The sequence below is a fragment of the Mustela nigripes genome, chromosome 10 (genome assembly GCF_022355385.1).
Source record: "Mustela nigripes isolate SB6536 chromosome 10, MUSNIG.SB6536, whole genome shotgun sequence".
NCBI classification, from domain to species: domain Eukaryota; kingdom Metazoa; phylum Chordata; class Mammalia; order Carnivora; family Mustelidae; genus Mustela; species Mustela nigripes.
This window is the reverse complement of record NC_081566.1, coordinates 1,071,378-1,096,714: the sequence shown is the minus strand read 5'-3', so window position 1 is coordinate 1,096,714 and position 25,337 is coordinate 1,071,378. Positions and strand designations below refer to the sequence as shown.

At 45.4% G+C, this 25,337-nt stretch overlaps 1 protein-coding gene across 2 annotated transcripts in view; it reads left to right on the top strand.

Moving 5' to 3' along the window:
* The window catches only part of LOC132025321 (uncharacterized), a 317,882-nt gene that overhangs the window by 173,868 nt on the left and 118,677 nt on the right, over positions 1-25,337 (top strand). Inside the window, exon 10 of one of the 2 annotated variants that reach the window (XM_059412387.1) lies at positions 6,106-6,189. The exons of the other annotated variant lie outside the window; for it this stretch is intronic. The gene's annotated coding sequence lies outside the window, so the exon portion shown is untranslated. The remainder of the gene's footprint in view (positions 1-6,105; positions 6,190-25,337) is intronic. 2 annotated transcript variants of the gene reach the window in all.

Sequence of the window (25,337 nt, the reverse complement as noted above, 5' to 3'; positions counted from 1 at the left end):
GGCGGGCGGAGAGACAGGCCTTGGATGGGGGGTGGGGGGAGTAGCAGGGGACAGGCAGGAGCCCTCTGTGAGTACACGACAGGGTGACCATCCGAGAAAGGTGGAGAAGGTGGTGGACTGGTGTCTTCTACAAGAACCATGAGGACCTGGAAAGGCTGCCGTGGGATGACAAGCTAAGGCTGGCTCAGGGCACTGAGAAGGATGGCCTCGTGGCTCTCAGGACTGAGTTAAGATGTAAAAGAATGGATTTTTTATTGTCATTAATGTGCATAGGTGTGTGATCTCTTTCTCCCTATACTTGGCAACTCAGGTATGGCAGTAAGGAAATGAGTGATTGGACTGACCCAGAGTTATGATTTCTCTGGGCAGGTGCAGTGGGTTCACAGATGGGGTGGGATAAAGTTGAGACCACTGACCGACGAGTGGTGGGGGTTTCAGACCAGGGTCCAAGAAAGGACTGGAAGACTCATTGAGGTGGCCAAATGGGTGCTAAAAGGAGGGCGCTGAAAAGACGAGAGGTTGTGGTTGGAAAGAGGGGCTGTGCGGATTCGATGGGGTTTCCTTTTGGGCACGAAAGACACAGGTGATGCAGGACCACTGGGGAAAGGGTTGCGAGCTCTCAGTGGAGAATGCTCTCATGTCAGGAAGTCAGAAGACCATAGGTGACAAGGAAGGAAAATGACAGAGCTACAGTGCATGAGCCTCAACGTACGGAGAAGATGCAGAAAGTTTATAAGCAGGGACTCAGGGAGCAGTGATATTTGAGCTGGGCTTCGGTGGGTCAGTAGGAGTTCTCCAGGCAGATGAGAGCAGTGACGGAGAACCTTCAGATACAATCGGTAGCACCTGGCAGTGCTTAAGTTCTCTTTCAGCACAGTATCTCCCGGGGCACAGAGCTCACACATACATACCCTACTTCCCTTTTTTCCTTTTTTTCTCCCCAGACCATGGCCATTCTAGAAATAAAATCTCATGAAATTAACATAACCTTATCTCCTGGACACGTAAGCAAATTTGATTTAAATCTTGCCTGCGTTTGCCAGTTGTACAGTCTGGATAACCCGGTTACCACTATTTTCAAGAGAAAATGGTAAGAATTACCTTTGAAGAGTGACGCTTTGATGCCTTAACCAGTATGTGTATTTTAGAGCCCATTAGTTGTCCGTGACCTGTCTTCATCTTCTGTCCTCTGGAAGCTTCTGTGATTTGAGAAAGACTGTGGGCTTGCAGACCAGCCAGAGCTGGCCCTGAATCTTGCTGACACCATATACTGGCTGTGTGACATATAACAGCCTGCATAACCTTCCCTGGTTGCCGTTTCCTCCTCTGTGACGTGGGGATGACATGCCTGTCCAGCGTCACGAGCACGACAGGAACTCATGTCAGTAAGGGCGATGACCCAGAACGCGCACCCGGGAAGCATCCTCCGGCTCTCCGATCGGCCCTGCCTCTCCCAGCTCTGTTCTCGGATGTCGGCTCCTTCCAAGCACTTGGCCGCTGACCCTTACTGTCTTTCTCTCAAAAACTGACTTCCCCATACTTGTCTGTCCTCTGGCTGCCACAGTTCACGCAAACACATCACAGTTGCCTGAAAGCATTTTCTTTCCTGAGTCTTGACTTCTAGCTTAGAAAGACCCGAGAGAAACAACAAGGAGAGGGAGAGTGGGAGGGGGTGAAAGGGAGCTCTTAGTGGACTCCTGGAGACCCGGCGGAGAGTAAGGGCAGAGCAGGAAGCGGAGAACAGATGCTAGAACACACAGGAGACGCCTTCACAATAAAATCTCCAGCAGTACGCCTGCTGCCTCGCTTTGCTGAAGGTGACTGATAGCTTGTTATCATTTCTTTGTGTTCTTACTGCCTCCTGAAACAAAATGTTCTTTGAATAGGAAGCGGAAAATCATTTAAAAACTAAATCTCTCCAGTGGTTTGTCACGTTCTTTTAAAAAATATTTTTTCACCAAAATGTAATCCATATTTTGAATTTCTCCTACTTGCCGGACTTGTTTTATATGTTGTTTCTTTTAGAGGTCTGCGGCCAAGACAAACTGCGACTCTGTTCATCCTCTCAGAATAGAGTAGCCCATTGTCTATAAGGGAACGGTGCTCTCTGGGGTTGTGCAACTTGGTTGCCCTGAGAATCAGGGAGGCTTGGCTGAGTCTTCAGAGACAGGACACTGAGATCCTCAAAGCTGCCAAACCCTGTGGCTCCTTCCCCTTTGCCTGTTGGTGCTTATGCTACATAGTCCGTGCACATTTCTTTGCAACTAGGTAACAACTGCAGGAAAAAAAGGTTGTAATGTGAATGAGAAGCTCTTAACACAAATAATTCACAAAAGAAATACAAATGGCCAGTGAGCCTATAAGAGAAGGTCCTGCCTCTCTGGTAATGACCGTAAAGCCACATACAACAGCAAGACAAGCTGTTTGGACTGATTTGACATAAAACATGTCATTTGGCATAAACTGACAAATGACAAAAACCATTTGGCGTAAGACAATAGCCACTGCTGGTGCGGAGGTGAAGGGGGCCTGGAGAGAGTGTCCGGAATGTCAGCACTGGTCATTACTGGGCGGTGCGGCCCGGATGGCTTTCTTTTTATTCTCTCTATGTCTGAATGTGGCCCTGTCTGGTCCCAAGCCGACGGACACACTCCATGATTGTCATACATCAAGTGGGGAAATTAGGGATGCCTGGGTGGCTGTTATGCTTCCAAATCTTGATTTGGGCTCAGGTCATGATCTCAGGGTCATGGGATCAAGCCCCACCACCCCCGACCTAGGGCTCTGTGCTTGGGGCGTGGTGTCTGCTTAAGAATGTTCCCTCTCCCTCTGCCCCTCCCCACCCTGCATACATGCCCACATGTGTTCTCTCTCTCTCTCTTTCTCTCTTAAGGAAATGGGAAAGTAAAAGGGGGATGATCTAATTAATGTTTTAAAACTTTCAACATTTTGAGGAATGAAAAATGTTAAATATACACAAATACACAAAAGTAGGTAAAACAGTATGATTAACTTTCTGAGAACTGTCTCTAAATTCAGTACTTAATATTTTTTCTGCCTCTCTCCATTATTCCTTTTCTTTCCTTATTTTCCCGTTCTCCCCCCCCCCTGTTTTTAAAGATTTTAATTATTTATTTGACAGACAGAGATTGCAAGTAGCAAAAAGAGAGGCAGAGAGAGAGAGGGAAGCACGCTGAGCAGGGAGCCCGATGCGGGGCTCGATCCCAGGACCCTGAGATCATGACCTGAGCCGAAGGCAGAGGCTTAACCCACTGAGCCACCCAGGCGCCCCTTCTCTGCATTATTTTTAAGAAAATTCCTGTCACATTTCATCTGAACCCTAACTATTTCCACATATATTTCTTTGAAAAGGGATATTTTCTCACAACCACAATTCTATTTTCATGTCCAACAAAATTAACAAAAATCCATTAATAACTTGTGAGTCCAAATATGCCTTCACATTTTCTCAGTTACCTCAAAGAAGACTTTTAGAGTTGATTTGTTTGAATTAGGACCCAAATGAGGTCCAGTCATTGTGCTTGATTGTAATGCCTTTTAGTCTCTTTTTAGTTTGCAACGGATCTGCCACTTCCCTCCCCCGTTTTTGGTCCTTGACTTATTGAATAAACTATCTGAGTTGTCCTAGAAATTGTACCAAATTCTGGATTTGTGTATTTGCTCTCCTGCTGCCTTGCAAACTGAAGTTTAGATCTGAATCTTGACTAAATTCAAGTGTAACAGTTTTTGGCAGTACTCTTTCACAAGTGGTGCTGTGTATTTCTTATTGCATTACATTACACAGTACACAATGTCTGGCGGTCTCATTTTGAAACATGCTCAAACTGATCAGCGGTTCAGAGAGCAGCCTGATCTCTCCATTGTAAAGGTTCCTGCTATCCTTTTTCCTAATGTCTTTAGCATCTCTTGATATGCATTGCCTGAATCGTTATTTCATTACTGGTTATAAATGGTGATGTTCCAATTTTATTAATCCTTTTGCATTTAATAACTGTAATTCTTCTCTATCAAAAGAAAAATTCCTCATCAGCTAGGTCTTTTTTGATTTTTCTAAAATGTAGCCATACAGGACAGGTCAGATAAATGCATAGTTCCTAATCTTGTCCACATTAAAGTCCTACAAGCAATGACAAGCCAGTAACAAGGAATAGCCATAATGCCCAGATTGTGGTCTCTAAGTGACATTATACATCACAAGGAATTAGGGCTTTGTGGAAAAAGGGCTGATCCAAAGGCGAGGCTGGAAATAAGATAATAATGAACTGTAGTACCAGTAAGCAAAGACTCTGTCAAAAGCAAACAGACAAACAAACCGAAAACAGGACTTCATCATAAAGATCTCCCAGGAGCTGGTTTGAGGGAGCTCTTTTGGTATAAGATGGGGTACTTTGAGAATAAAAAAAAAAAAAAAAAATGGCAGCTGCGATTGATTGACTCATCTTGAATACATTTTATAAGTCTGTGAGTTCATAATGATACAGACCAAAAATAAGAACAGGTTGAGAACCACAAAACCGCCTGCTAAAAGAAAAGCGAACCCACAGGTAGCCACTGCAGGAAAGTAGGACACCAACTCCTTCCTCGGGAAATGAGTAAATTAAAGTGGAAGCTGATTGTGTTCGTGAAAGGCCCCATGGCTGCTGTGAGAAGAGAAAGTGGTGGGAAGGCGAGTGTGCAGACAGGGAGACTTGCCTTGAAATCCAGGGACTGTGCAAACGTCCGAGGTAGACAGACGAGCGAGCTGGTCTTTGATCTCCCGGAGCTCACATTTCCAGGGGCGTAGACCGCCTTGCGGCAGCCAGCGGGCCCCTAGCAGCCATGGTGGGTGCTGACCCAGGATCTGGACGGCCTTACCTGGGCAGGGGCGGGAAGGGAACGTTGAGTGCCTGCGGGGAAGGGGCCGAGGAAGGCAGGCTGGATCTGACCCAGCCTAGCCACAGAGAGGACTCGATCACCCTGTTTTCAAGTTTTTACTTTAGCTCCAGTCAGTTCTAACAGCCAGTGTTGGGTCAGTTTCAGGGGTATGGTAGAGTGACTCGGCTGTCCGCACAGCCGGCCGCCCACCACAAGGGCCCGTCTGAATCCCTGTCACTGTCTCACCCGTCCGTGCCTCCCGCCCTCCCAGATCTCTTTGGTGTCGTCTCCATCTCTCTGTTTGTGCCATCACACGTGGAACTGGGGAGGAGGTGCTCACTGGGCCAAGTGAGAGGAGATGGCCAGGAAGGTCAGGGACGGGGAGATGAGCACGAGAGAGAGCCACGGCAAGGCCCCCAGAACTGAAGGTGTGGACGGGCTTAGCTCGGCCGTGTTGTGCTGTGCGAATGCCTGAAGCATTAGACGTGATACGTCATCAAGACACTCCTAGGCAGACAGAAGTGAAAAATGGGCAGACTCTGGCTGAGGACCATGCGGAGGGTGATGCCGGAGGAGGTCACACAACCAGAGGCTCTGCAAAAGCCTGCCATCCTCAGGAGTGCGAAATAGCCTCTGCCCACCGAGAGGGAAACAATTTGGACTCCCTGTTTATGCGCAGACTTTTAGAGAAGGGTTACAGCCTGGTACCAAGCTAAGTGGAAGGATTAAGCAACTATTTCAAATAATAATCAATGATAGCAATTCAGGTCTGGCAAGAACGCAGTAAAACCAGTCCTTTCACATACTACTGGTCAGAGTTAAATCAATACCATCCTCCTGGAAAACAATTTAATAACTCATTGAAGATTTCTAAAAAATGTTCTTTTTTCAACTTTATCTAAGTTACTGAGTTCACTAGCCTAGAGCTGTTTATATATCCTTTTTTATTTTTAACCTCTTAGTGTCTGTAAGGGCTATAATGTTTCCTCTCTTATGGTTGGTATTGTCAGTTTGTATCTTTCTTTGTTTCCTTTGGCTACAGGTTTACCAGTTTTATTGATTTTATTTTTTAAATCTATTTTTCTATTACCTATTTTCCATTATTTTCTGTCATTATTTCATTGCTTCTACTTACTTTTGGTTTAATTTGCATTGTTTCAATCATTAAAAAAAGCAGTAAGCAAAGCCCAAACATGACTCCAGGACATACCAGAATTCTCTCTTTTTCAGGTAAAGTAAAAAAGTTTCGGGTTTGAATAAAGAAGAGTAGAGAGCTCCCAGCCTCTGAGGACGTCAGCATCTCCATTAGACCAAGTAAGTCAGTATTTGCTTTCCTAGAAACAAAAATTGCTAGAGAAACATTGTCCCTGGAAAGGGATAGGGGGCAAGAAAAACAATTTATTTTACTTTTCAGGTCAGTTTCTGTATTCAGTATTCCCAGTATATCTCATAAAAGTACTTTGCTTTCCTCAGTTTAGAAAAAAAGAAAGTCAGGGAATGATCTTTATCACTCACCTCCTGAGACCATCTTGACAAAAACTAATGAACAATTGTGAGGTGCCCCATGAACGCAGCTTTGAAGTATAATTGCCAATGTGCTAATTAAGAATTCACCAGAGTGTCAGCATACTGACAGAGATTGAGATTCTCCAATTTACTTGAGAAAATGATTATGCTTCATAACTGAGCTGTTACTGTCATCATCCAGAGCGACAGGTGTTTACATACGCAGGCCCCCGAGCCAGCTGAGCACTCGCTGCTCCGAAGAGTTCATGTCTTCACTAGGGTCCAAGGCACATGTAAAGAGAAAAGCGGTCCAGGCTGTGCCAATCTAAGTGCCAAACGAGTGGTGCAAGGGAGTCTGGGGGGCTCCGTTGTTAAGCGTCTGCCTTCGGTTCAGGTCACGATCTCAGGGTCCTGGGATGGAGCCCTGCATCAGGCTCCCTGCTCAGCGGGGAGTCTGCTTCTCCCTCTCCCCCTCCTCTTGCTTATGCTCCCTCTCTCGCTGTGTCTCTCTGTCAAATGAATAAATAAAATCTTTTTAAAAAATGAGTGGTCCAGAACCTTAGAAATTCAAAGGGTCACAGAATAGAAGGGCTGCGATCCAAGGTGAGTGAGGGCGTTAGGGAGAATTTTATGGAAGAGATGAAATTTATTGGTACTTTAAAGGGAAACACCAACGGAAACAAGAAAAAATGAAAAGAATCCACTGAGAGGAGTCAGAGTAAGCAAATGTGTGCAGGAAAAAGGGCTTATAATGCACTTTTGAAATAAGCAGAACAGTTGCCACCTGAGTCCCTAGAACAATTATACGTCGTGAAATCACCAGTGCCCCGGTGTGTTTCATGTGAAATGGCTTGCATGTGCCTTGCACGGAACTGGTGGGCCCATGACGCTTGGCCAGGCGTGGGGGTCGTTACACTAATATCGTAGCAGAGAAACCTGAGGCTCAGGAGCAAAGTCAGAGTGAAGCCGGCAAGTGCAGTCTCTGAACCCACCTCCACACCACAGCTCAGTGAGGACTTGGAGAAACAGCCTGAAGGGATTTGGGTTTTATTATGTGAGCAGTGCGGGTACACTGGTGGTTCGAATTCTTTGCAGGATATACTCAGTGAAGGGTTCCAGGAGGACAAACGCGATGGAATTTTGTAAGAGCGATTGCAGAGGGAGCAGGGAGGAGGAAGGAGCGATGGCCCTGCTGTGGGGACCTTACTCTCCAGCGGAAGCTGTGGGAACGGGAAGGAAAAGGTGTAAAGACACTTTTCCAAATGTCCGGGCTTCAACACATTTTTTAAAAAATTAAGGCTTTACCAGTCCTAAGTTAAAGGAGAAGGAGGGAAGGATTTGTATGTGAGGCTACCAGGATAGTCTGCCTGGGGAGGAAAAAGAATATATTCGATTTGGGGTACGGTGACTGAAGCACAGGTGAGGCGTCCAGGCAGAGACATGGAGCGGGGCACAGGAGTCCGTAGAGTGCTGGGATTTACAAGTGACCCTGAGGGGAACATATAAGTCGAGGTCAAGTTCAAGTAAGACTCTTTGAGGAATTCTCCTATCATAGCTGATTCTTCCTAAAGGATCGATTCTGCCTTATATGCTCCATATAGTTGAAGAGAAGTCTCATGCTCTGGAGAGACGATGAAAAGTTATGGAAAATCAAAGCTTTGAAGGAAGTCTTTGCATTAGCTGTAGCACCATCTGGCAGTATTTAAATTTTCTTTTTTTAAAAAATTAAATTGATTTATTTATTTTCAGAAAAACAGTATTCATTATTTTTGCACCACACCCAGTGCTCCATGCAATCCGTGCCCTCTCTAATACCCACCACCTGGCTCCCCCAACCTCCCACCACCCCCCGCCGCTTCAAACCACTCAGGTTGTTTTTCAGAGTCCATAGTCTCTCATGGTTCACCTCCCCTTCCAATTTCCCCCAACTCCCTTCTCCTCTCTAACTCCTCATGTCCTCCATGACATTTGTTATGCTCCACAAATAAAGTGAAACCATATGATAATTGACTCTCTCTGCTTGACTTATTTCACTCAGCAGAATCTCCTCCAGTCCCGTCCATGTTGCTACAAAAGTTGGGTATTCATCCTTTCTGATGGAGGCATCATACTCCATAGTGTATATGGACCACATCTTCCTGATCCATTCGTCCGTTGAAGGGCATCTTGGTTCTTTCCACAGTTTGGCGACTGTGGTCATTGCTGCTATAAACATTGGGGTGCAGATGGCCCTTCTTTTCATTACATCTGTATCAGTTGAGGCAGACCGCCCGCACGTCAGACCTCCCGTCTCCCCTCTCCGTGGTGCTGTAGGGGATAAAAGAGCGGCTGCCATTTGGAGAACTCCTTCACCCTTTCCGGACCTGTCACCCTTCCCTGCATTTGGGCATCATCTTAGCTCCCGCTGATGCAGTTCTCTTCAGTGAGAGAAGCACCGACCAGCAGAGTCTGCAAGTGGTTAAGGGACTTCCATGTTATGTTTCCATGAGTATTTGCTTCTTAAAGAGGGCCGCAGAGCCACGGCCATATTGTACGCAGCGTAAGTAATTGTCCACAGTAGAGTGTCACCTTCGCCGCGCCGGGAGGGCAGAGGGCAAGGGGGAGGAACCTTTCCTGCGGCCATCCAAATGCGGCCGGGCTCATTGCAGAGACTCCGGCTCTGACGACCGTGGGCCTCCCCTCTAACCAAAGCCCACCCCCCACAGCAAAGGCTCAGCCACCTTCCCTGGGGGGTCGAGGGTGGGGCGGGTGAAAGAGACGAAGTACGTTCCCGGATAATGGGGTTTTCTCGTGGTTTTCCACGCTGGAGTCCATTTGGCTTTAGCCTGTCAGTCACAATAGAACACTTTTTCTAAGGTTCAGCTGTTCAGCTCTCTCTGCCTCTACCAGCCCACGGCTGATAAGATCCGGAATGGCTGGACCTGGAGTGTGGCTGCTCTAGTGTGTTCCTAGGTTGACGAGCCAAAGGACCCCCTGGGCTCTGTGCAGCCCCGCGGGGCTCACCCGGGCTCCATCGAAGGGCTTTCGCACGTAAATCCTTCTGGAAGCGGAGTGTTGGCTGGCCTAGAGGTTCCAAATTGCTTCCCGTCCAGGGGGCGTCAGAGTCATCTGGGAGGGGTCTCAGTGTTAGAAAGTGGACACTGTCCTGTCTTTCATTTCAGCAGGGACACGACTGAGGCTGGCTCGTTTTCTAAGTCTTACTTCAGGGGAGAACATTCAAAGCATGTCCCCCATGGGATGCGCTGGTTCCAGCTGACCCTGAAAAATACCAGCACGAGTGTCTGTGACTTAGGACTCGCCTTCCCAGTGGGACCGGGGTTTGCCTTGCAGAGGCACGTTCCTCTCACCCAGAGGGACTTGCTTTGGAAGAAATCACAGACCTGGTTTCTGACTGTTTTCTGTGAGCCTGTGTTTGATGGAGTATAACTCTGTCAGGAACCAACCTTGTAAAGGGGCCCCTTCAGGGTGTCACATATTTTGGTTTTGTTTGTTTTTGTTTCTTGCTGCTGGTGACAAATTCTGAGTAGAGAGTCTGTCCACCACTCTCTGGGTCGCTCCCTCCGTGCTTGGGAGCTGGGTTTCAGTGGTACGCGGGAGAAAGCTCGCGTTCCTGCCGCCTCCGGCAGGAGTCTTCGAGGTACGACGTGTTCTCCTTGCTTTGCTGAGATGACATAGACTCAGATTCGAGCATCCGCTGTGCATTATGATTTGGGGAGGAACAGAGTTTCATAAATTTCGCATGTCTGTCCCGGGTAGATGTTCCCTTTCAGAGCTGAGCAACTGGTGTGGTTTTATGGGGAGAGAGAAGAAGCCTCTGCTCCCAGTTTAATTCACTCTTTGAATCAAGACGTCTTAGAACTCTGAGTCCATTTTACAGAGAAAATGACTGAGACACGAGGGTCCAGCAGCACTTCCTCATGAGTCTGCAGTGACCCTTGGTACTGAGTTAATGATTTGTCTATCTCGGGAAGCTGCGAGCTTTTGTGGTTAAAACATTGTTTTTGACTCATCTCAGTGTCCCCTGCCCCCAGCTGGGACGTTAATGGGCATGAGAAATGGCATTTGACGGCAGCCGTCGCCATCAGTGTTATTGTTGCTGCCTTTAAACAGGGCCGCGCTCCCTGCGCAGGGGACTGTCGACACCCCGTTCAGATGGTCCTGTCGGGAGCGCCGGGTGACTTCCCAGTGACGTGTTCTAATAAGGGGCGGCCGCATTTGAGCCACGGGGTCTTTTCAACCTCTCACCCCCCGCGCAACCCCTATATCCAGTTGACCCTGGAATGACATGGGTCGTGTCATGGGTCATGACCTTTGACCTGTGTGGTTCCACTTACACATGGGTTTTTTCTCAAAAAACATAGCACAGAACTGTGAACATAGTATCTTTTCGTTATGATTTTCTAATAACATTTTCTTTTCTCTGGTTTACTGTGAGACTACGGATAACACACAACGCGCACGTGTCGGTCGGCTGTCTGTGGTACTGGCTGGGCTTCGGTCGCCAGTAGCTGTGAGTGATGAAGTTTGGGGGTCAAACACCCGAAGCAGACTTTCGGCTGCGTGTGGGGCCGGCATGCCTAACCGCCACGTTACCAAGGGTCACTCGTGCGTGATCCTCCACTCTGCCCTAGATGAATTCTGTAGCACAGCGTGGCAGCAGTGGCAGCAGTGACAGCGGGCCGGCTTGGATCCACTGCCCCTTTGCCTGACATCTACCCCTCTTCACCCCCATCTGTTGAATGGAGGCCCGTGGAAGGCCCTGGGGTGTTTCAGGTGCGGTTATTCCTCCAAGACCCAAGTGCAAAGATTTCTCCTGTGCTGCTTGCTTTACCTCATTCTTTGTTCCCGACCCCGATCTAATATAGCATAAACCTTTTGAGAATATTGACTGCACTTCAACATTCCTTATGTTTTTTGTTTGTGTATTTGCCCAAAACTGCACACATATTCCCCATCCCTGAGGGATTCTGGGAAATCTTCCCCAGGGTTTCCGAGTGCATTCAGTTTAATTCAGCAAACGTTCATCGAGTGCTCAGTAAATACCAGACGCAGGGTTAGACTCTGAGAACCCGAAGATGAATTAGTTGTTGTATCTGCCCTCAAGACTCTCACAGCCTGGCTGGGGAAGTAGGACACACACACCGTCAGCTGTGCAAGGACGTCCCAGAGCAGAGTTGCAGAGCCCTGTGTGTGGGCACACTCAGGCTGGAGGACTCGGGAGTGTGGAAACTGGGGTGGCGGGTGGGGGTGTAAGTTCGGGACAAATTATAAAGCGCTTTGAATGCCAGAATAAGTAGTGGGGATTTTGTTGTGCTGTTTATGGGTAAATTTCTGAGAGGAAAGACAGGATTTGTGTTGTAGATGTGTCCTTTAAATACTGAGGTGAAATTGGCATAATATAAAATTAACTATTTTAAAGTGAAAATTCAGTGTGTATTCACAATGTTGTACAACCCCCATTTCTTTCTAGTTCCAAAACTTTTTCATCAGCCCCAAAGAATGCTCAGTATCTCTGAAGGGATCACTCTCTATTCCCTTCCACTCATCTGCTTTCTGTCTCTGTGGGGTTTGCTATTCTGGATATTTACTTCATTCACAAGGACTCATATAGGGGCGCCCAGGTGGCTCAGTGGGTTAAGCCTCTGCCTTCAGCTCGGGTCATGATCTCAGGGTCCTGGGATTGAGTCCCGCATCGGGCTCTCTGCTCATCAGGGAGCCTGCTTCTCCCTCTCTCTGCCTGCTTGTGATCTCTCTCTCCCTCTGTTAAATAAATAAAATCTTTAAAAAAAGGAATCATGTAATTTGTGATCTTTGTGTCTGACTTCTTTCACTTAGTGTAATGCTTTCTTGTATTATGTTTCAATCCTCTGTTCCTTTTTATGGATGAATAGTTTGCTGTCCATGTAAACCAACAGTTTATCCGTTCATCTCTCGATGGGCATTGGTTTTTTCCCCCCACATTTTGGCTATTATTAATAGTGCTGCTTTAAACATCTGTGCACAACTTTTTGTGTGGACCTATCTTTTCATTTCTCTAGAGTACATACAGGCATGGGTTTCCAAGTCACACGATAATCCCATGTTTAACGTTTTGAGGAACCGCCAAGCTATCTTCCACAATGGTTGCACCATTTTACATTCCTGCCAGCAGAGTATGTTATCTCATTTCTCCAGATTATTACCAACCTATGTTGTTTTCTCTTGCTTTATTGTAATTGTCCCAGTAGGTGTGAAGTGGTATCTTTTCGTGGTTTTGGTTTGCATTCTCTTAATAACCAGTGGTGTTAATGTCTTGTAGATCTTCTTGGGAAAAATGTCTGTTCAACTTGTTTGCCCATTATGTGTTTCTGTAAGCAGTTTTGTTGAGTTATAATTTATATACAGTTCACTTACTTAAATTGTATAATTCAATGGGGTTAATATATTGACAGAGTTGTGCAGTCACCACAATCTAATTTTAGGATATTTTCATGACCCCAAAAAGAAATTATGCTCTTTAATAGTCCCTCCTCATTCCACCCGCCTCCTTGGCCCTAGCAACCATTAAGATGTTTTCTGTTTCTCATCGATTGGCCTATTGTGGACTTTTCAGAAAACGGAATCATACAATATGTGGGGCTTGTGATTGGTTTCTTTCACTTAGCACGTTTTCAGGGTTCGCCATGTTATAGCATGATTAGTCCTTCATTCCTTTTTGTTGTCAGTTAATAATCCATTGTCTGAAAAGACCACATTTAGGCATCTGTTCATTATCTGCTGGACTTCCAGGTTGCGTTCACCTCTTGGCTCTTGGGAACAGTGCTACTGTGAATGAGAGTATACCTGTATTTGCTTGAATACCTGTCTTCAATTCTTTTGGATTATACCTATGAGTGAAATTACTGAGTCATGTGGTAACTCCAGGCTTAACTTTTTGAGAACCAATGAACTGTTTCCAAAGTGGCTACAACACATACATTCTCACAGGTACTATGTGAGCGTTCCAATACCTACATATTTTCCAATACCTACTGTTGCTTTGTGGTGGTCGTTCTAGGCAGTGTAAAGTGGTATCTTTTATGATTTTGATTGGCATTTCCATATATATATATATATATATATATATATATATATATATATATATACACATCCTCTAACACATGAAGAAAGAGGGAAGGTAGAGAATTGTTCTGATGGCCCTTCCTAGAGGTGTTTTATCAATTTGTCCCACATTACATTGACCAGAACTCAGATGTGGGGCCCCACCTCTGCAAGGTGGCCAGGAAATGTAGCTCCCCTAAAGATGAGAAGAAAATGAGCTTGGGGATCATCCTAGGTCATCAGGGCATGGCAAAAACATGCACATGGAGACATTTATACAATATGGTAGCTGTGTGGAGAGATACCGCTTCTATATGAAGAGGAAAAACCAAATGAGATTGGTTGGTCATAGAGAGAGGCCTCGTGTTGATATTGAATTCAGAGAAGGGATCTCTCTGAACCATCTCTCTCTTACTTTATAGGCAAGGAAATGGTGCCTGATTAGTAAAGTGTCTTTTCAAAGTCACCGCAACACAATTGCTTAGTAGAAACTGGAACTCCTAGGTTGATCTGCTTCTTGGCATTCAAGAGTAGGATCACAAATGCCAGCATTGTTTGGAGAAGAGCCTACTTGGTCCTGGCTTCAGACCAAATTTAAGATAATCAACCTTAATTTTTTTTTTCTTTTAGTGGAACTGATACAAAAACCCTTGAAGAAATTCTTCAGAACTAAAAGTAGATATTTAAAGGGAGAGAGAGAAGGATAGGAGGGAGATGAGAGCAAGAGTGACCCACTCAGAGCCAAAGAGCTGTTGGAGAAGTGATTTTATGATGGGTGGTCTGGCCTTTTCATGTTGTTGGGTCTGGGGGTTTATAAGATGAATTTTACTTCCAGTTTTCTAGTCCTAAGGAGAGCTAGCCCCTGGCGAAAACTGAAGGTAAAGACTGTCCTTAGGTCTTCTGCCCCTCCTGTGTGTGCCACTCCGACCACCGGAGCTCCAGTAGTACCTCCCAGCCCCTTGTCAGAAAGCAACGCCGTCTCTCCATTCCCTGAGTAACTCAGCCGCTCCACTCTATCATAGTTCTGTATAAAGTGCTAGTGATATATGGTCATTGTCTCCTTTAACTCTCACGTATATCACAGGGCTGTTTTATTATTCTAATTTTATAGATGAGAAAATTATTGTTTCCAGATGCTTTATGTACATTATCAGATCTCCTACAACATAAATCATGTTATATGTCTTCCCTTTAAAATGTGAGGTGTCAGTAGCAGGTTAACTGATTCCCCCAAGATCACCAAGCTGGCAAGAGAAAGAGCTGAGTTTTAAACTTAGTTCCCAAACCCATGCTTTTTGTGATGCTTAATAATAATAATAATAATAATAATAATAATTACACTGATTTTATTATTTTTTACTGTAATTTTCATAGCTTTCCCAGAGAAATAATCCTGAAATGGGGTTCTGTGAGAGGATTCTTAGAGATGCAGTGCTTAAACCCAAGACTGAATGTGGTTGTTCAGTTTATAGGAGTCTTTCAGCTGCAAGTTAAAAATAACCCAAAAAACCCAAAGACACACAAAAAACCAAGTAAGCAACAGATTGTTTCTTTTCTCTTGTAAGAAGCCCAAAGGCAGAGCAGTTCCACCGCTGGTTTGTGGCAGCTCAGGGACGCCATCAAGCACCCAGGGTCCATCCGTCTTTCTATTCCGTCAGCTCTAGCCATTTGCTTTGCTCTTGGCTGGCTTCCCTGGTGGCCCCAGATGGCATTTTCATTGTAGGTGACAATATCCAGAAGCAGAAGAGGAAACTGTTAAACTTGTGTCCCTTTCTAAGAGTGGGGAAAAGCTTCCCAGAGCCTCACCAGCAGATTTCCTTACATCTCTTCAGCCAACATCGTGTCATAGGTCCCTATCTAAACTCCTCACTTTCCAGAGGCGGCGCGGTTGCCATGCTCGACCGCAACCAGTCCAGACTTAACCTCTTAGGCTTTGGTGTCCCCTGAAATAACTGGCTAGAATAACTAAATAAATAACTAAATAACTAACAGAATTGGAATTCTGTTAGGAAGAATGGTCAAGGCCCAGGGGTGGGTGGGCAGGAGGCAACAGTGGTGATCACATCCAGGCACCAGGGCTTGGTAGCTTAGGGAGAGAAGTAGAAGCTTTCAAATTCAGGACAGAAGTTTCTTGCTTTCCCATGAGCCCAGCCCCTGCTTGAGACTGTTAGAGTTAATACTGGAAGTGTTTGGGAAAGAATTTTCACATTGTTTTAGGGTGTTATTTTGAAATTACAAAGATTCCAAGCTGGTTGACCGAAAACCATATGGAAAAAATCCAAATTATGATTTACTAAGGGTTACTTACACGACTCTCTTTTGGACTCAGAGATTTCAAATGACTTTAGAGTCATTTCGTTTATAATCCTCTGACCCCATTATAATGCTTGGCTTCCTTTTACAGTGTCTTTGATCTAGACTCTGCTTGAACACATTCTGTGACCAGAGGCTCACTACTTACAATCTATTTCCCCTGGGGGCAATTCTTTTTTGTTGAAAAGTTATTTTGTTTTATCTTGGGAATTATTTATTTATCTATGTATTCGAGAGAGAGGGAGCACGCACGTGAGAGAGAATCTGAAGCAGACTCAGTGCTGAGCGTGAAGCCCCAAGCGGGACTGTACCGTGCGGCTATGAGATCACGGCCTGAGCGGAAACCACCAGTCGGCTATTTAAGAGACTGAGCCACCCAGGTGCCCCCAAAAGCTATTCCTTATTTTAAACCAAAATCAACTATAATTACCTACATGTATCTTTTACACAGACATAAACATGCTGTGTAAAGAAAACAAACAAAAAAACCCACAAAAAACAGGTTTTGGAATCAGACAAAGTTTAGAATCTCAGATTTGCCCATGCCTGGTTATACAGTTGAGAGTCAGACTCTCCGGACTCAAACCCCAGGCTTGCCGTTTGCCAGCCGCACGACCTTCCAAGAGCACCTCGCTCGTGCCTCTCTCCTGTGCCTCTGTTTTCGTTCCCACAAGATGAGTCCTTCAGCAGCTTGTGCTTACTGGAGTGAGGTGACCCAGGTCTGGGAAGCCATCGTGCTGAGACAATGCTTGTCGTAATTACTAAAACCAACTGTGAGGACTTACAAGTATTTAAACTCTCTGATGCTCAGTAAAATTGATGTAACCATCCCTCCGTTCAAGGTTTGCTATGTGACTAAATAAGACCATTCATACAGAAAACTCAAAAAAAGTTAATCCTTCCCAAATCACTTGCCCAAGGCCTGCCTGGAACTCAGCAGCTGCCCTATAAATACCATCTCCCCCACCAGCTCCCTTTTCCCCATGAAGGTAGAGAAGTGAAGTTCGTGGGGCGGGTGGGGCCCGGGCCTCCCGTGGATGCCACGTTTCTGCCCAGAGCAAGTCTGGCTGCTCTCAGGGTCGGGGCTCCCACGGTTCGTATCTCCCAGTCCCTGACCAGAAGCTTCTCACGGACAGGGCCAAACCATAGGCATACTCTTACCTGCCGTGCTTATTCCCTGGCAGGAGTTAGTGCTCAACGCAGGCTGGTAACTGAAGTCACTTTTCTCTGGGCCTTTCTACAGGCTCTGGACTCCCAGTGAGTGCTCTGCAGACATTAGCTCATGATACTGGTATTATTACATAACAAACTCAACTGTCCGTGCAGGCGGTGAAGGGCTGGTGGGGAACACAACGATTCCAGATGCCTGCAGGACCTATGTCCTTTTCTCCCAAGCCAGAACTCCCATAGTTCACTTCTCCACTCCTAAAATGCAAGTCCTGCCCACGGAGACCAGCCTTCACAGTGGGCAGGGAGGACTCAACGTCTCGAACCTGCTTCCTGCTTTCTTCACCCTGGCGGGGGCCACATTTGCAGTTCACGGTGCAGCTTGGGTGTATGCAAACTGTACTTACGTGGATTAACTAACATTAGTTTGATGATTGCTGCCCCTAAACATGTTTCACCCAAATCACTTATTTTTGCCTTTCAAATGGTAACTGCACAATACATGTGAATTGTGGCACGTGAAATCAAAACATAGATCCATTCAACCCAAACTTCTGTCTCTGCTATCTCAAGGTAAGGATTGTGGAGAAGCCTAAGGGTGCTATGGCATAAATTTAAAACACAAAAGCAATTCTTCAGAATATTATGGATTCACCATCATAGATTAATTGTATTTCCCGAGTTTTTATCAGGGAATGTCACGGTCATCCGTGGGTCTCGGGATCAGGTCTGTGCACAGATGGCGGTCTTGTGGTCACTCACTGACTTCCCGCCTGTCTTAGCAGACCTTAGAGAGCGAGTCCACGAGCTGGCTTTGTGTGGCCCCAGCTTTCAACCCTCGGTACGCTTGAACACTAAAGAACTTTTTCAGATCCTTCCTCCCTGGCAAGGAGGCACAAACCCTTTTTCCTTCAAGACACAGGAGGAGAGGTAGGAGAAGCGTGTTTATTTAAGAAGCCAGAAATCCAGAAGATTCACTTAACTATTCATTCTTTGGGAACCAAGTCAAAAATCCATCGGTTGACTCCTACTTTTGTTTTGGCTTGGCCGGACGTCTGTGTGAACAGCCTTTCTTATGACAGTTTGGCAGCGAGACTCTGGTCAGGAAGGGGAGAACATACGAATGTTTTCGTTTCTCAGCCACAATCCTCACCCACCCTCCCCTTTGCTGCCCTTTCCCTGAACCGAGACGAGAGTTTGATTGGGGCTTTGTTTTGTGTCTTGGGCAAAAGTTTTGGGTCAGCTGAGGTCAGTTCTCATTTTATCTAAATCAGTTTGCCCTCCTCAATCTCAATGGAAAACCTTCAACAAAAATACTTTTACACATAAGACTTCATTTTCATTGAGTTCTGTGTTGGCAAAGGAGCCAGATCCTTATCCCTGGAGGCACTTAACTTCTTAAACAATGTTTTATTAATTTTTTTCAAAGAACTTCTGCTTCATCATAAATAAATTGGCTCTCTTGCTTCTCAGGCTGACTCCAGAAGTTTGTGGACTTTTGACATTTCCTAATCTAAATGAAGACACTGTCTCAAACCTATAGTAAGGAGGCAGGGTCAGAGGATTGGTGGGTCAGGAAAGTTGGGTTAGTCTTGGCTGTACCCTCAGGTGTGACCTTGGGCAATTTCCTAAACCCCGTGGCTCCTCATCTAAAAAAAATAGGGGATTGGATACTAATTAAAATGTCTTTGACTCAAAGATTTAATGACTTAGTTGATAGAAACAAAGAAAGCCAGGACCCAGAAATAAATCAAAAGATAAATAGATTTATTTTAGAAATATGAGACCCATAAGTAAGTCAAAAGGTGGGTATTAGATTTATTTTAGAACTCGAAATCTTCTTTGTGGTCACCAAGCAAGGAGCGCTTCTTGAGCCATCGGGACTGTAGGGATGTCGGGAGCCTGCTGGAGCTGGAAAACCCTAGAGGTTTTTCTGTCAAATCCATCCCTTTCTAAACAGGCCTGAAGAAGAGCAGTGACTTGCCTAACACTGGCTACAGAAAGCCATCCTGGGTTCTTCTCCATTGCCGCCATGGCTCTTTCTCCTGTCCTTAGACCTTTGTGATCAGTGCTGTTCATGTGTGTTCTCAGTACCTTGTTCTGGTACCTGGCGTGTGTGTCTCAGGGATTTGAACACATAACAGAGACACTTAAAATACCACCTTGTGAATTCGTGTCTTTCATCCTTTCCGTTGGTTCTGTATGTTCTAATTATCCAGTGTATGCAAGCGTGAAAAATACCTTCTTGCCACAATTTCCAAAGTCTGTCTTTACCCAAAGTATCTGGATAGCTAGAGTACAGATTTATTTTGGGGAAGTGAATAATCATGATTGCTGGCTTTTGGAAGTTTATAGACTACATTAAAGAATATAAGACTATAGGTTTTGTATACATTTCCTCCCCCAATTTGATCTGTTTGCAGTGTTCCTCAGACAATAAGGATATCTCCTCGGATTATAGCAGTACGCACATTCGCTTCAGAGTTTCCAACATACACTCTCCTGTAGAGAGAAAGCAACGTAGTATCTTGCTTTCCCCACCTTTGGAGGAGTAAAAAGTGTCATATACATGAATTTTTTCAGGCAATAAGTATCTTTATAAAATCCCAGTGCTAGTTTTAAATTTGATACTGTTAAATGGAATATTTGATTAAATGTGTATTTTTAAAAAATTTTTTGGGGGAAGAGTGAGAGGCAGAGGGAAAGCATGTCCAGGAGACTCCCCGCTGAGCATGGAGCCTGACACAGGGCTCGATCTCATGACCCATGAGATCATGACCTGAGCCAAAACGAAGAGTCGGACACTTAACTGACTAAGCCACTCTAATGCTAGAGTAGTTATAGATGTTTTTACATTTTTACATTTTACATTTTTTAAATGATCAAATTTCATTATGAACATCAATTACTATACTGCCCTGATAATACAGGAAGTACATGGGGCCATTTGTATGTTTCTGGTCCTCGTACTACGGGTCTGTCACTGGCAAGGTCCTACCGTGGGCTTCATGTCAGCTTTGAGCACCCCCTTGCTCACCTAAAAACACAGTGGCTTCGGGTTTCGCAGCCAGATGAGCAGATCTGTCGGAACTGCGGGGAGAATGAGAGGAACGGGAGTCTGAGCGAGGCTTGCCAGACCTTAGTGCCTGGACTCTTACTGCCCGAAGAGCCCTTCTATTCACTCCAGCAATAACTAGGTACTGGGAGGCATTGTCCCCAGGGCCTACAACCATGTATTAGTTTCCTAATTGGAACTTTGGGTCAGTTTGTTTATGTTCTCCTAGCTAACAAAACTGACTTACGTCACTCTTGGACCTAGACTAGCTATGAATTATGAATGAGTAGATAAAAAAAATTGAGTCAAGAGAACTTGGCCCGCACAGTGCGTTGTCCCACAGCCCGTTCCGTTCCCGGGAGCAGCACATAAGAGTGCTCAAGAGAACAAGCCAGAACCAGGATGACTTAGCATCCAGTCTGAGTTCACACCTTTTAGCTCTGTGACCCGAACAGTTAACTCACTTAAACCTTTTTCCATTCATCTGCAAAATGCACATGATAATAGTGCACGCCTCCTGTTTCGTGAAAGTTAATTGTGATAATGCAGGCAAGGTGTTTTGTGCGTGTCTGGCAGATTGCAGATGCTAACCCTTATTTCAGCGTGCACCTCCTTGCCTTCCAAATCCCTCTCATGTCTTCATCCGTCCAGACCGGCTAACTGCAGTGAACCCCACTATGGGCGCTCAGGATAAGAGGGGCTCATGTAACAGCAGTTTCTTTCTCATCCTTGTAAAGTGCAGACCATAGTGGGCCGAGGAGAAAGTCCGTCCCACAGTCGCTCAGAGACTCGGGCTCCCCCTGCCCGCGGTCTCCATGACCGCCTTGGGCAGGGAGCAGCGGACCATGGCCTGTGGGCCACACCAGCCTGCTGCCTGTTTCCGCGCAGTTCACGAGTAAGAATGGCTTGCACCTGCTCAGATGGCTGTGTTTTAAATAGCTATGAAAGTACATGAAATCCTCGATTTTGTCTGTCGGCCCACAAAGCTTGAAATATTTACTACCTTTGCCCTGTGAGGGAAAGTGTGTCAGTCCCTTTCCCGGGGCCGAGAGCCGAAGCCGCTGCCGGAGCCCCTGCTTTGGGCTGTCGGGTGAAGGAGACGTGGAGCAGCACGTCGGGGGTCTGAGGCCGGTTCCGGAAGCAGCGTGTGTTATTCCTACCACGTTCCTTTGGTCCGAACTCACACCTATGAGCCAGGGAGGCTGAGCACTGTGGTCTAGTGTATGCCCAGGCGCGAAGGAAATGGGTTGTCGCGAAGGTGACGCAGGACTGCCAAACCACCGTCCTGGCTGACCTCCCTCTGTGCGGCCCCACACCTCCCCTTCTGCTGCACCCTCGCCTCTGACCTGCCTTCCTCCTCCCTAAATCCCGCCGCACTCCCCACGCCCCTCCCTGCACTTCATGGAACACTCTCGGACCGTGTCCCGTGGACGGCTTCCCGGTTTCGGGGCCCTCTGGTCCCGGTATCTCACGCCCACTGTCTGCCCGCGGTGACGTTCACGCACCTGCTCCGTTCTTGGGCTTGTTTTCTGTTCCTGTTCTTGCCACCCAAAGAGGAGACACCCCAGGCCTGTGCGTAGCAATCTCTCCTCTCGGCACCTCTTCCGAGACTCCAACTCTGAAACTCTCCTCTTTGTCCGTCTCTTACATTCCCCGTAAGCCCCTTCCCAGGCGCCCTCTGCCTTCGGCCTTCATCGCAACCCCTGGCCCCTGGTCTCTCTCTGGGACGCTATCCGGGTCTCTCTGCTTCTCCGAAGCTCTCGCGCTCGCTTCACTTGCTCTCCTACTAAGCTTGGACCCAGTGATCAGTCACAGAAACGAGGCCTCCTGGCCCTGAACGGCCCCACCCCAGACCGTCTACCCATTCTCCACTGTGAGTGTCTTCACCTCCGGTAAGAGAAAGACAACTATCATATGATCTCCCTGATATGAGGAAGTGGTGATGCAACATGGGGGCTTAAGTGGGTACGAGAAGAATCAATGAACCAAGATGGGATTGGGAGGGAGACAAACCATAAGTGACTCTTAATCTCACAAAACAAACTGAGGGTTGCTGGGGGGAGGGGGTTTGGGAGAAGGGGGTGGGATTATGGACATTGGGGAGGGTATGTGCTTTGGTGAGTGCTGTGAAGTGTGTAAACCTGGCAATTCACAGACCTGTACCCCTGGGGATAAAGATATATGTTTATAAAAAATTAAAAATTTAAAAAAATACATAATAAATAAATAAATAAAATTGTTAAAAAAAAAAAAGTGGCACATATACGTGTTTCACTTCTACTCCTAAATTGGTGAATGTAGCAAAAGAAAGTAAAATAACGCACAGGCTGTTTTCTCTGAAATTCTGATCTCAGATTCTGATTCCTGAATCTCCGTCCTGGGCTGAGTCCCCAGATACTCACCGTTCCGCATGTCTACGCTCACCCTGCTGCTCATGTGGAGTTTACGCTTTGCTTGCGTCTCTATTTCTCCCTCACCTGCCGCCGCCTCCTGATTTACTCTAGATTCCTTCTAGTTTACTCAAAAAGATGTAGTTTAAATGATTCACTCATTAATTCAATGCACGTTTATTGAGAAACTGTCATGTACCCTATTATGTTTTTAGTCTGATTTTCTCTGGCCATCTAATATGGGGAATCTCAACTTCCTCTTGATTTCAAAATGTCTCTGTATCTTCTTACTCCTGTCTGTTCCTTCCTTCTCTCCCAGAGGGTGAAGAATTGCACGGAGCGCTGCGTGTGGTGAAAAAATAATGAATACTGTTATGCCGAAAATAAGTAAAAAATAAATTAAAAAAAAAAAAAAGAATTTCCCCTTCCTTCTCAGGCTGGCACATCTAATCTCATTCCTTTTCATCTCTGTCAGACCAAGTCCTATAATTTCTTTATCTTCTATTCTGCATGTTCATTTATGAGCCTAAAGTACAATTTAGTATCCTCTATTCTAGAAAAGTAAGTGCTTCTAATCCTACTGTTCCTTAAAAAAAAAAATCCTGCTTTCTTCTTTTCATGTCTCACCATTTTTCCCCCAAACACCTGCTTTGTATATTTTACCACAAATTAATGTATTAGTCTCCAGCCATTTGGCCACCCCCCCACTCCTGAAAATGGGTCTCTGAAAAGAAGCTACTGACATACTCATTGCTAAGCCTCTTATCTTTTCTGATTGCTTATTTCTTCTGATCTTTACTGTAAAACTCTAAAAATTAATAACCTTCACAATAAACTATATGAATTATAAGTGTCTTTATAATATGTCTCAATTTCTGGTGGTGTGTGTTTGTTCATCTTCAAGATTATTCATATTAGCTATTTCTTTTTCTGTGGGTTTTGGCACAGGACCAAGGAATCAGGGACTTCATCCAGGTTATTACATTTGTGGGTATAAAGTCATTCTTTATTGTCATTTGAATTTCTATGGGAAGTAGTTCTCTTTCATTTCTTTTATTTCTGATGTTAGCAATTTCTGTCGTCTCTCTTTTCTACTTAATTACTCTGGCAAGAGGCTTATCACTTTTATTGATCTTTTGAGGAAATAGCTTTTGGCTTTGTTGTTTTTCTTCTATTAATTTCTTGGTTTTAATTTCATTGATTTCCACTCTAATTTTCATTATTTCTTGTCTTCTACCTATTTTGGATCTAAATTGTTCTTCTTTTTCTATTTCCTAAGGTGGAAGCTTAGATCATTAATTTTAGATCTTTCTTCTTTTCTAATAGTTGCATTCAATGTTATACATTTCCCTCCAAGTGTTGCTTATGCTGCATCCCACAAATTGCATTAACTTGTTTACATTTTCTTTTTTTTAAAGATTTTATTTATTCATTTGACACAGAGAGAGAGAGATCACAAGTAGGCTGAGAGGCAGGCAGAGAGAGAGAAAGAAGCAGGCTCCCCACTGAGCAGAGAGCCCAATGTGGGACTCAATCCCAGGACCCTGACACACTGACCTGAGCTGAAGGCAGAGGCTTCACCCACTGAGCCACCCAGGTGCCCCTGTTTTCCTTTTTATTTGGTTCAAATACTTTTAATTTTTCTTGAGATTTTGTTTTCATTGACCCACGTGGTATTTAAAAGTGTACTGGCTCATCCCCAGGTATCTGGGGACTTCTCAGCTCTCTTTTATTAACTTTCATTTCTATTTCATTGTGCTCTCACAGCACACTTTCCATGAGTTCTGTGGTTCTAAATTTGCTAAGCTGTGTTGTGTAAGCTGAAATGCAGTCCGTCCAGGTGAATGTCACGTGTGACCTTGGGAAAGATGCGCGTCCGCGGTCGATAAAGTCGCCGTCCTCATTTCTTCCGTCTCGGCTGGCATTCACTTCATTCACGTGTCAGCGCACGTCATCGAATATCTTGCCTCAGCTATTTTGAATAAACTGTTATCTGTTAGATCAATTACGAAACAGAAAAAAAAAGGGACTCCTGGGTGGCTCACTGAGTTAAGCATCTGCCTGCCGCTCGGGTCATGATCTCAGGGTCCGGGGCAGAGCCCTGCGTCAGGCTCCCTGCTCGGCGGAGCATCTGCTTCTCCCCCTCCCGCTGCCGCTCAGCCCCCCTCACCCCATGATCGCCCTTGCGTGCTCCCTCTCTCTTTCTTTCTCTCTCTCTCACAAATAAATAAAATATTAAAAATAAAAGAAAAAAATACTTTTTACTTCATCTTCACTTCACCCTTCTCCAGTGGTAACTTCTCAGCACCTGACAGCTCTTCTCTCTCGATATTGTAGTTGGTTTCTCAGGCCACAGCCTCCTCAGTGACTGCAGTAGATCCTAAGCCATTCGGAGGTTAGAACCAGAGACTACTCATCTTTTAATGCCCAGTACTTAACCTAGTGGCTGCACCATTTCAACTAAATGTTGGTGGAATAAGTTAGATGAAATCAAAATAACTAGATTGCAACGGGTATCAATTTTTTGTCAACATTGGTGGAGTCCTTTCTATGCCTCAGGCGCTGAGCTAAGTGCTTTATACACCTCGTATCTTTCCCTTTGATTGAAACCCAATGAAATAAGTATATGCATCCCTATTTTGTAGATGAGAAAATTGAGGTTCAGAAAGGTTATGCGGTTTGCTCAAGATTACACAGCTAGTAAATGGTGAAGCTTAGTTTCATATCCAAGCATGTGTAAATCCAGAACACAAAGGCTCGCTTCCCACAATGCGGGCTGACTGATGTGCTCTGTGGCTAATTGCTGAGAGTGGCCCCAACTTCCCAGCGCCATCAACAATCCCCTGGATTTGAACACTGATCGCTGTGTCATCACCAGTGCAGGATTGTTTCTGGGTCGTGGTAGCCCTCAGTAAATCCTTATGAAACCATTATAAATATAAACGAGAAAA